Below are 10,753 nucleotides of genomic sequence, written 5' to 3'. Positions count from 1 at the left end.
GGTTCCAAACGAAATGCCACCAGGACGCCCTGTTTGCTGTCAGTCTCCTCATGAGTAACCCGCTAACAGAACTCTCCTTTTCCCTCACGTGGAGTTAGTGCATTGACTTGGCTGCTCCAGTGTTATGATCGGTGACCCTCCTGACCCCCATCACTCCCTCCGAGATCAGAGAACCTAGCCGCAGCGCAGCAAACCACGAGGTCCACTAGGCTACAGAGAACAGTCAGAGAAGGGCTTTTAGAGCAGCGCTTCTCAACCTGTGGGTCGCAACCCCTTTGGGGGTCCAACGACCCTTTCACGGGGGTGGCCTAAGACCACAGGAAAACACATTTCACAGTATGTAATTACATATTGTTACATTGTGACTCATCACTATGCTTTCATGATGTTCAATTTGTAACAATGAAAATACATCCTGCACATCAGATACTTACAGGACCATTCATCACAGTAGCAAAATGACAGCGATGAAGTAGCCACGAAAATAATGTCATGGTTGGGGGGTCCCCACCACATGAGGAGCTGTATGCAAGGGTCTTCACAGCATGAGGAAGGTTGAGGGGAACCCCTGCTCTAGAGGAAGCTAGTGAGTACACTGGGCCAGGACCAGGGCAAGGCAAGTGAAGCATTCAAAACCCAGCATTGAAGGAGGCACCCAGTCTCAGACGCATGCAAGTGCAGGCTCAGCATCTGAAAGTGTGCCCCCTTAAATGCTGTGCAGGCGGGATGGGAGGCCAAGACTCTCTTGACTCCAGAACTTTTGTGGAAAAGTTCAACTATCTTTTATTTCCATGCTTTCATGAACCTTGTATGTCTTTTTGTTGCTTTTTTCCCTCTTTCCTTGTATGCCTTAATGCCTCAGAGAGGCGGCCCCTCCAGGCTTGTCGGATTGTGGTTAGGCGTGGCGTCAGGCACACACATGCTAGCTAATCCACTGTTGTCAGCTCACTGAGGGCTGAGTCCTTCCTCTAGGACAGTGCGCCTCAAAGGATAATGTGTGATGCGCATTGCCACCGTCATTTCCAAAACATTTTCTTTCTACTTGAGCCCTTTCCCTCCTCCCTCCCCTTCTCCTCCCCTCCCCTCCCACCTTCCTGAATCCTTGATAATTTAATTATTTTTATCTTCATATCTTACACTGTTGTCTCCCTTCACCCACTTTCTGTTGTTTGTCCCCCTGAGGCGAGGGGCGGGGTGGGGGATGCTGTATGTTTATGGGGCAATCGCTTCCCCCTTTCGCCCCTTCTCCCCACCTTAGCATGTGTGTACCTGTGCCAAGAATTCCAAATTCATTGTCTATGGACGACTGCTGGGTCCAGACATTAATTAGCCACAGTCAGCCAAACCTAGTAGACTGTAATAGTACTCTGGAGCCAACATATTAAATCCTGAAACCCACTAAGTGCCAATGAATTCCGCTAATCAAGCCTTGTATTTCAGCCTCCTTCATTTAGCATCTTTAGTTTACATGCCAGTACTTACCCCCAGGCCCTGCCAATGAATATTAATGAGCGGTTGGGACGTTCCTATGTACAGGCTGTTGGTTCCTGGAACAAGGCCTTTACTCAGTAACTCACATTATGGACGTGGAGATGATGAAAGATGATGGGGATGGGTTGTGATAAGAGCTCTAAGAGCCCCTAATAAAATGATTTTTTAAAATGCAAATGCAAAAATAAAAGGCGATGGGGGTGGTCTACAGGAAAACCAGCTGTCGGTTGTGCGACAGCTGGCACGTTTGGTTATTGAGAGACTTCTTTTGTCTCACAGGAAGACTGTTTTTCTTAGGGAGGCACGTATTCAGAGACCCCAAGTTCTCAGACTTTGCTCATATGTCCTTCTTCCATGTACAAGGTCCCACTCCTTTCACATCACTGGGCTTCTCGAAGTTATCTAGTGGGGCTGCCAATTTAATTGGCACTAAATTTGGTAAGCCCGACAACCATCAGGTCGTTGGCCCGGTCCTCAGCCTTCCCTTCCCTACAGGGCAATGGTTCTCAAGACGTTTGAGTTTCCATGAATGGTCTCAGCTTGATAATTTTGCATTTAATTTTAATTTCTTACTAAAACCTGGAGCTGTAGTAAGTTACACATTGGGCTGCTAACTGCAAGGTCAGCATTTCAAAACCCCCAGCTGTTCCAAGGGAGGAAAATACGGCTGTCTGCTGTCAATGGTTACAGGCTCAGAAACCCACAGGGGCGATTCTACTGTGTCCTGTAGAGTTGCTATGGGTCAGATTGGACTTGATGGTAGTGAGTGTGATTATTGGGGTTTTTTTTCCGGGTTTTGTTTTTGTTGTTTTTTTTAATTGTGGAAACATTCTAGAGGAGGGTTAAAGTTGTTGTCAGGTAGCGTTGATTGGACTGCTAATTGTAAGGTCAATGGTTCAAGACCACAGATTTACAGCTGTCAGTTGGTTTGGGGTCTTAAAGGCATGTATTCAAACAAGCAGCCGTCTAAGCGAGGACTCATTCATCTAAGTCCACAAGCAAGAAGCACATGACAGCTTATGATAATAACAAAATTCAAAGGGAAAAGTATCAGCGCTAAAATTAGACGTACTCAATTGGTAGAAGGCTATGGAGGACACGGGAAGCCCAGAACCCATCTGCAGAGTAACTAGATAGATGAAGCCGAGGCTGACCCCCACTAGCAAGGGTCTCAGACGGCCTTGCTATCAGAGATCATTGTAATCGTGAGTATGCTGGATCGAACTCGATGCTTGGTCAGCCTACTGACCCAACGTGAATTTGTTCTAGGTGCAAGTGTGTCTTGTGTGTTCCATGACAAGAATTTCTTCCCTGGCTTTTTAAATATTGAGGGTGGTCTTTTCTTTCTTATTCATTATTTGTATTTTTTTACCTTTATACGATTATTATTTTATCCTTACCACTTTATTTCTATGTTTGTTTTTCATTGTTTCTTTTGTGAAGCACAGAAGTGGATGCATAGAGATAATAACTGAAGCAAAGGTTTATAGGGGATATAGAGGTGGGCAGTGGGAGATGAGGGAGGGTGAGGGGATTTGGGGAATAAACAATGAAGGTAGGAGGGCGGAAGGAGCACTAGGACTGACTGTGATTACATAACTCATTTTAAAGGGGACTTCCATGGGGGGGGGGGAGTTGATTGTGGTAATGATTATACAATTCTTGATATGATTGAACAATTGAATTGTATGTCATCTGGACTAGGTGCCAATAAAAATGAAAACAAAACAAAACACTAGGTATCAAGATGGTTGGTTAGCTGAGAAATCTGATAGACTATTTTAACCTCTGCCCAAAGAAATTTGGTGGCAGAAATATAGAAGTGATGCTATAATAAAAGGACGGCAAATATTTCCAGGACGGGGTGCAGGGGGTTGAGGGGTGGAGACGTACAGCTTAGGAAACTCTGTAAGGTCACTATGAGTCCGAATCAATGCAATTACAGTGGGCTGGGTTTGGGTTCTAGAGCTACTTCCATGGAGTCCTGCATGCTGAGACCAACCGCTGCTCAGGAGAAAGATTAGGCTTCCCTCCTGCCACGATTTAGTCTCAGAAGCCCATCCTTGCAGTTCCACCCTACCTGTAGAGACTCCTCTCAGCAGCTCCCACTTGCTACCCAGCGTCCTTTCCCCTCACTTGGAGGGCGACAGGGGAGCAACCTTTCCCGGCACCTCGGCTCCTGGGGGTGGTTTCCAGTCAAGGCCCACCCTAGGAGAGCTAAACTTGGTGAATGTACTGTCATTTGACCTTCATAAAAACTACAGAAAATGACTAAAGCGGACACTGATCATTTCTGTCCTTGGAGCCTCCTATGCTCTGTGAAGGTCATTTGGCCAGCTTGTTGGTTTAAAGTAGCCCCCTCTGGTCTGCTTTTATACCTCGGAACCACAACGTTACACATTGTGCAAGTTTGTAACGCTTTCTTCTGCAACAATAAACCCTCAATCAATTATGCAACACATTGTGAAAGCTTGTAACACTTCTGCAACAATAAACCCTCAATCAATTGTACACAGGAATGGGACTCAAGGTTACCTTTAGCTCTATTACCACCACTTTCAGCTGGACCCTCCCCTTTCACATCCTGTTTTACTTACTGAACTATGTTTCTCTTCTGCTTTACTTTTCTTTTTAACCTGAGTAGAAACCACGCACCTCTTTTCATGTTCAAAGCACCCACGTGGCCAGCTTCCAGGAACAAAACGCTGAAAAAAAACTACTAGGTTGCTTGCCGGACGGACTGAGCATCATTTTGCGCTTAAACTAAAAGGAGTATTCAACTGTTGCAATAAAAAATACACAGAACCCTGCAACTGTTGCGTAAAACTAGCTTAGTCCACTAGCTCGTTAAGTAGCTAAACCTGTTTTTCTAGGACGCCGCAACAACGAAAGCCACTCAGACTGCACTCGCCCCCTCGCCCCGCCCGGGGGCGGGGAGAACGATCATCAATGGCAAGCGGCCGCTGCGCGAGGCGGCGCCGGGAGCCGGCTTCACGCTCAGGGGCGAGTGCTGCGCCTCCTCCTCGTGGGTTTCGGTGCTCTACACGCTCAGAGGAACTTCTCTAGTCGCGGACTATAGAAATGATCCCTGAAAGTATAGTCTTAGCTTGCTGCCCCCGCCCCTGCTGGGTCCTCGGGTGGCACACACATTACAGCCGTGGCGAGGAAATACGCCTAGTTTTAATCTGAATATAATATATTTATGGAAGTAACTTCTGAGATACATTCTCTTAAAATCAAATATGACAAGATATTTTCAGCATTTTATGTGGAAATGTACAATTTTTCAAAATGTTAAACCGACCGCGTTTAAATTAGCATAATGTTGAAGGGCAGCCAATCACAGGCCATGTTCAATTAGCATACTTTTGAAGGATAGCCAATCACAATCCACCTTGGAAAGGCGGTTAGCTGGGTCCTGTGACTGTGTCTGGCAGACAATTGAGGGGTGCAGAACATTGCTGTTTGATTTTCAAAACGACGTCCTTTTCTGGGTGGTTGAGATCTAGGGTTGGAAGCGAGAACTGCTTTTGAGTTAATGCTCTTGGAACTTTTTTTGTTTCTAAATTATTTATGGTGAAGAGAGTGAAGGTTTACAGAGGAAAACGATTTTCCACCCACCAGTTCATACACATTTTATTTCCTGTGTCTGAGAGTCTAAATTCTGAGTATCCCATTTGCAGAAGGCAAGGGAAGTCCATCAAAATCCAGAGCCCCCCCAACCCCATCCCACCCCCCACCCCGTGTTCTACGCACCCATTGAATCCCATTTGCCTTTGCCTTGCCCTCCAGCAGAGTGCATGGGGCGGGGCAGTCTCCCTGCGGGACTTGTCTGGGTGTGTCCTTCATAATGAGGGAAGGTTGGGGGTCCTACAGTCCTGAGGCAGAGCTCTGCGGGTGTCAGGGGCACAACAGGGGCCTCTGCCCTGACCTGGGGACCCGTGAGAACAACTTCTGAACAGAGGACCCCTTGAGAACTGACTTGCTAAACACCTTAAGCTTGAACCAGACCCCGGTGAACATCGTGACACAGACTGTACCTGGAAATAAATCCGGAAGCATGCTGACCCAGATCCAGAGCCGAAATAAAACTGAGAGCCCCAACAGCTAACTGGATAACGCATTAGGAAGTTGCCTGACCATCCGCCTAGCAGCAACGCCCCTTTAAATGTGGGTGAAGGGAGGCGGCGGACAGGGCAAGAGATGACAAAATAATAATTTATAAATTATCAAGGGTTCATGAGGGAGGGGGAACGGGGAGGGAGGGGGGAAAATGAGGAGCTGATGCCAGGGGCTGAGGTGGAGAGCAAATGTTTTGAGAATGATGAGGGCAACGAAGGTACAAATGTGCTTTACACAATTGATGCATGTGCCCCTAATAAAATGATTTGGAAACCAAAAAACCTAGAAAGGTTCCCAGAGCAACCTCCTTTCTCAGCATGAGAGGAAGGGGAGGAAGTGTATCCTATCTGCACGTCTGTCCTCTCTAGAAGGACCGGCTTCCTTTCTTTTGAAGCGATGCTGGGCCTCTACAAAGCTGTAGCATAACCCTTTGTTGAACACCCTGTGGTGATTGTTGCGTGGACTTCTCCCACTCTATCCAGGGCCTTCCAGTGCAGTCTTTCTAGGACAGTCCTGGATGGTAGCCTGCACCGCCGGGTTCTTCCAGCCTCGGGATCCTGGAGACAGCCCCTATAACGTCTTGAAATTCAGAAGTCTTTTATTCGGGTATAACCGGACTGCGAGAATCTAAAAGTCACTCTTTGGTTGCAGTCCCGAGCGGACCTTTCCGAGAGTTTATAAGCCCACAGCTCAATTCCTCGTGCACCATGGGCTTTCCTGTAGAGCCAGCATGTCCGGCAAAAGCAGAACGGAAAACGAACGGCATGGTTCTTTGGAGTTAGTGAGCATTCATCCTGGTGACTACAATAAGGGTAGTAATAGCCTGGTTACATCGGAAGGAGCAGTGTTGTTCATTGTGGTGTTCTGATCTCGAGGACATAAGAGTCCCCCCTGAAATCAAGCGCTGGTGGGGTTTTCTGAGCGGGGAGGGAAGGAGGCAGGTCCTCCAGCAGTCAACAAGACCACATCACAGCGGCTCGTGCTAGTCTGGCCCACGTGCTCCTGCTGGACGCAGGGTTTCCATCAGTCATCTTTCCTCCGGACGGGGACAGACCAATAGTCGCCCGTTGGGGGACTGCTCACAAGCTTTCAGACTCCAGCTGCTGCTTACCAAGACAGGGTTCGGCTTTGTGGACTCTGTTATGCCAGTGGACATCGGTGTGTGTGGTCCTGAGCCCTCAGGCCCAGGGACTCCTTCCCCCAAGGTGCCTGGTTATGTCCCAGAAGTTTTCATTACTTTGCCCCGTCTGCTCCACCACACCCACCCCGTCACAACAAAGGTCAATAGTCACGTGTAAATCTGCTCAGTGGGACACGTCTGTGTGGCTCTGCTCCCACTCTTCCTCCCACATCTGCTCGGCCCGCAGGCCCACCCACGCAGTGACGGATAGATAGACAGGTCATCGCAATTGCAGGGTGGTGTGTATAACCAACCACACTGACCCCTGCCGCCCTTAGCTCCTGCCCTCCTCCCGGGGTCCTCAAGCCGAGATGCGGTCTGAGCAGTCGAGAGTGGTGGCTGAGCACGCGCTAGGTCTTCAGGCTCTACTTCTACGGTAGCCAGGAGTCAGAGCTGACTTCGGGGCACCTGTGGTTTGGGCTGCTAACTGGGGGGTTGGCGTTTCTCCTAGCTGCTCCGTGGGAGAAAGGTACAGCTCTCGACTCCCATATGGAGTTTCAGCCTTGGAAAGAAGTCTTCCCTGCCCAATAGAGTCGCCATGAGTCAGAATTGACCCAACAGAAGTGAGTGTGAACACCAGAGGCCGTGCTGAATGGCAGCGTGCTTCTGTTCGCGGTGACAGAGTGACAACAGTGGAGATCAATGAAGCCAAAAGGGTGCAGAAAATGGAAACAAAAAAGATGGGGCAAGTGACACTTGGGTAAATTTAAGCTGATCTCCTGCAGTAACCAACCACCTTAAAGGAAAATTGATCTGAAACGGGGTGGAGGGGAGATTTTCTGTACTGCCTTTCAACTTCCTGTGATCTGAAATGATTTCAAAACGATTTCAAAATTCGATGTCCTAACCCCCTCAGATAAAAACGAGTGAAGACAATACACTGCAGAATGGCGGTTGGCGATAGAGCACAACTTTCACTCACAAAGGCAGAGCCATGCCTTCTGGATTAATGCGCATCATAAGAGAGCAAGGAGGGGATTAAAACAGTCCATCGATGGTCGTCCTGGGCCTCCATTCATTGGGTACCCTCAAAGCAAGAGATCTGAACCAAAGCCCAGTGACCGCCAATGCCATGCCCTTGGGGTAGCAGTCATGGCTGCTTCTCAGTAGGGCAGCTCAGGTGCAGCCTTACGCTAAGGGAGGATGTCAGTTGCTTAAACCTGCTACAGGTGAGTTTGAAGTAAAGCTCCGTTTGCTTAGTGGGGTTTCCACCTGGGATCCTTCGGGGTGAAAGGATGTTCTGCTCCTCAAAGGACAGAGTCTCAAGTCCAGGAGTCTGCAGCACATGGTCACGTCCTCACAGGCTGAGAGAAGCTAGGTCAGAGTGTCCAATTAGAAACAATGCAGGCGCGTCTCTCCTTGGGGTGCACCTAAGTGCTGTTGAACATTTCTTCCCAGATGAGAGGTCACTCTTTCCGGTTGGCCTGCTGTGGTAGTCACATGCTCCCGGTCAACTTGAACCTCTCAAAGTGAAGGGGTGCAGGCTAGCCTGTCAATCAAGTTGCAGTTTGATGACCTCATTGGGAGGTGCCACTGACATAAATAGCCCTCTGGAGGCAGGCCCCTCTCTCTCTGCCTTCACCTTCCTGCTGGCCGACCCTGATGGCAGCCAGAGCCCCGGAGATGCGTCCCCCGCCATTGGATGCACACAATTTGCACCCACCGGCCTATGATCGTCCTGCACCCCGCATCATTGCGTGTGGCTGCGTGAGTCTGAAGAGGGACTTACGGAGCTGAGCTGAACTGGGCTGGGATGTTTTCCTGATATTCAACGACGTCTTGATATAAAGCTCCTTTATATATCTGAGTGTCCCTGGATTTGTTTCCCTAGCCAACCTGGCCCAGCACACGGACTGACCCACGGACTGACCCACGGAAAGGTACTTGCCTTCTCGGCGACATGTATGCCGCTCCCCCATCTTGGCGAGGGCCTGGCATTTGTGTTCTCCGAGCTATCAGCTCACCTTGTTGGGGATACAGTGCCGGGTCTTTTCTTCCACGGCCTGGTTGGTGGATTCAAACAGCCTAGCTTTTAGGTAGTAGCAGAGTGCTCAAACCAAAGCACCACCAGAGCCCCTTCTCAACCCATGCATGTCTCCAGCGCTCCTGTCCGTTTTCTTTCATTTAAACTAACAATCTGACCAGGGAACTGCTGCCATGCTAAGGGGCAGACCTTTCCTATCAGCCAGCCGGCCGGGCGCCTGGCAGAGCCACGTAGCTGCCCTTGGCCCAGCTGAGACGTGCTCATGACTGCCACCTGTGGGTCACACCAACCTGCCAAGCAGCGGATGCCCCCCCATTCTTTCCTGGTGCCTATGAATTTATTTTTAATCTTAAGATTTGATTCACAAAGACCGTGTAGCAGCCTCTGTCTAACACTGGTTGTACAGACGGTTTGGGATGGCAGCTATCTCAAGTCACAGCGAGATTCTCACAGACGAACCTCAGAGCTCTTAGAGGCTGGGAAGGTGAAGGCCCCGCACAGTGTGGGACCCTAGGCGATGCTGAGCAGAGGGAAGCAGGCTATCACAGGAGCTTTCCTTAGCTCCGCACGGACGTGGGTCTCCTGAGGCGTGTGTGACACCCACCCGCACACAAAACACAGAAAAGAAACCGCTATTAGATCGATGGGAGTGAGCTGATCGAGAGCCTTGGCAGGTTCCCCGTCTGCAGCCCAAACCCAGCATCCCCTGCAGCCCCCGGGCCTGTCTGAGGCTGCCTTCCCGTGCCCACGTCCACCGCCACTGTACATATCCACGCTGAACTGGAGCCGTGTGCTGTGTATCTGTTTGCCGTCACTCAGAAACCCCACGTGACTAACACGGAGGAGCAGGAAGAAGAAACCGGTCTGGAATCGACTGTGGCGATGACCGGACAACTCCTTGCGGGTAGGATTGGGTTAGTGGATTGTGTGACCTGGGGAAGATGTGCCAATAAAGCTGGGGGAAAATAACAAATCCTAAATAGATCCGCGAGGAACTCCTTGTATCAGCCTGCCACCTTTGGGACGGTGAAGGCAGGAGCCTGGCTGCCCTCCGTGCGGAGCCAAGGTCCCGTGTGGGCCAGCCTAGGAGCCCTGGGAGTGTCGTGGGGTCGGCGCTGGGCCGCTACCCGCAAGGTCAAACCCACCAGCAGCCCAGAGGGCGAGGAGTGAGTCTGTGACCCTTTATTGCCTAGAACACCCCCGGGGGTTGTGAGTTTGGTTTTTGAGGGTCTGGGGGCACTATCCTGAGTCCTGTCCGGTGCTCAATGGTGATGTTCTACATAGATTTTCAAGACAGATCACAGGCAGCCTTCGGGAACACAGCCCTTGGTAAACCTTCTCAGAAACCTATTTGTGCCCAAGAAACTCGCCCAGTTCTGGCTCCGGGAGCCATGGCTCCAGCGTGGGTATTGGTAAACTGGTGGAAGCCCACGGCCTCGGGCTTCGTGGTGTGGCTTGTGTGCCTCAGTGATGGGAGGGGCTCGCAGAGCTAGGAACACCTAGGAGAAGGGGGGTCCATGTGCCCTGCGTGCCCGCACTTGGCTTTCTACTCTCATGGGAGCGGTTTACTGGCCTCTCAGACGGGCAGGCGTTCTCAGAGGGGCTGTCACACACCTGTGTGGTCCCAGAGCCCAGGGCAGGAGGGATTTCCAGGAACCAGGGAGCTCCGCACCTGACTGGTATCCCCAGGACCTACCTGTCGCTCCAGGCTTCCCTCACCCTCAGCCCCCATCTCTGTCTTTCTGTGTCCTTCCCGGCGTCCAGCACAGGGCAGGTCGCCCAGTCTGTCCTGATTCTCTGACTCTCTGACGCGTCTTTCCAGGGAAATCACCACTGGGATTTGGATTTGCAACACCAGGCGATGGAGCTACTTCTGCTCTGGCCACTGGGGTGGGGGTGTGATGGGGGAAACAGGGGCGGGGCACAGGAGAGCGCTCTGCCCCCCCCCCATTCATCTCCGCCTCCTCCCCCAGGCT

The 10,753-nt window shown here is 50.5% G+C and overlaps 1 non-coding gene across 1 annotated transcript; it reads right to left on the bottom strand.

The window, feature by feature from the left end:
• Positions 1-4,382: 4,382 nt before the first annotated feature.
• LOC142460345 (small nucleolar RNA U3) lies at positions 4,383-4,595 on the bottom strand. The gene has a single exon (XR_012786566.1). It is a non-coding gene; the product is annotated as a small nucleolar RNA U3 (small nucleolar RNA).
• Positions 4,596-10,753: the final 6,158 nt, after the last annotated feature.

The sequence above is a fragment of the Tenrec ecaudatus genome, chromosome 10 (genome assembly GCF_050624435.1).
Source record: "Tenrec ecaudatus isolate mTenEca1 chromosome 10, mTenEca1.hap1, whole genome shotgun sequence".
Lineage (NCBI taxonomy): Eukaryota > Metazoa > Chordata > Mammalia > Afrosoricida > Tenrecidae > Tenrec > Tenrec ecaudatus.
Note: the sequence above shows the minus strand (reverse complement) of the source record. Positions and strands in the feature narration are given on the sequence as shown.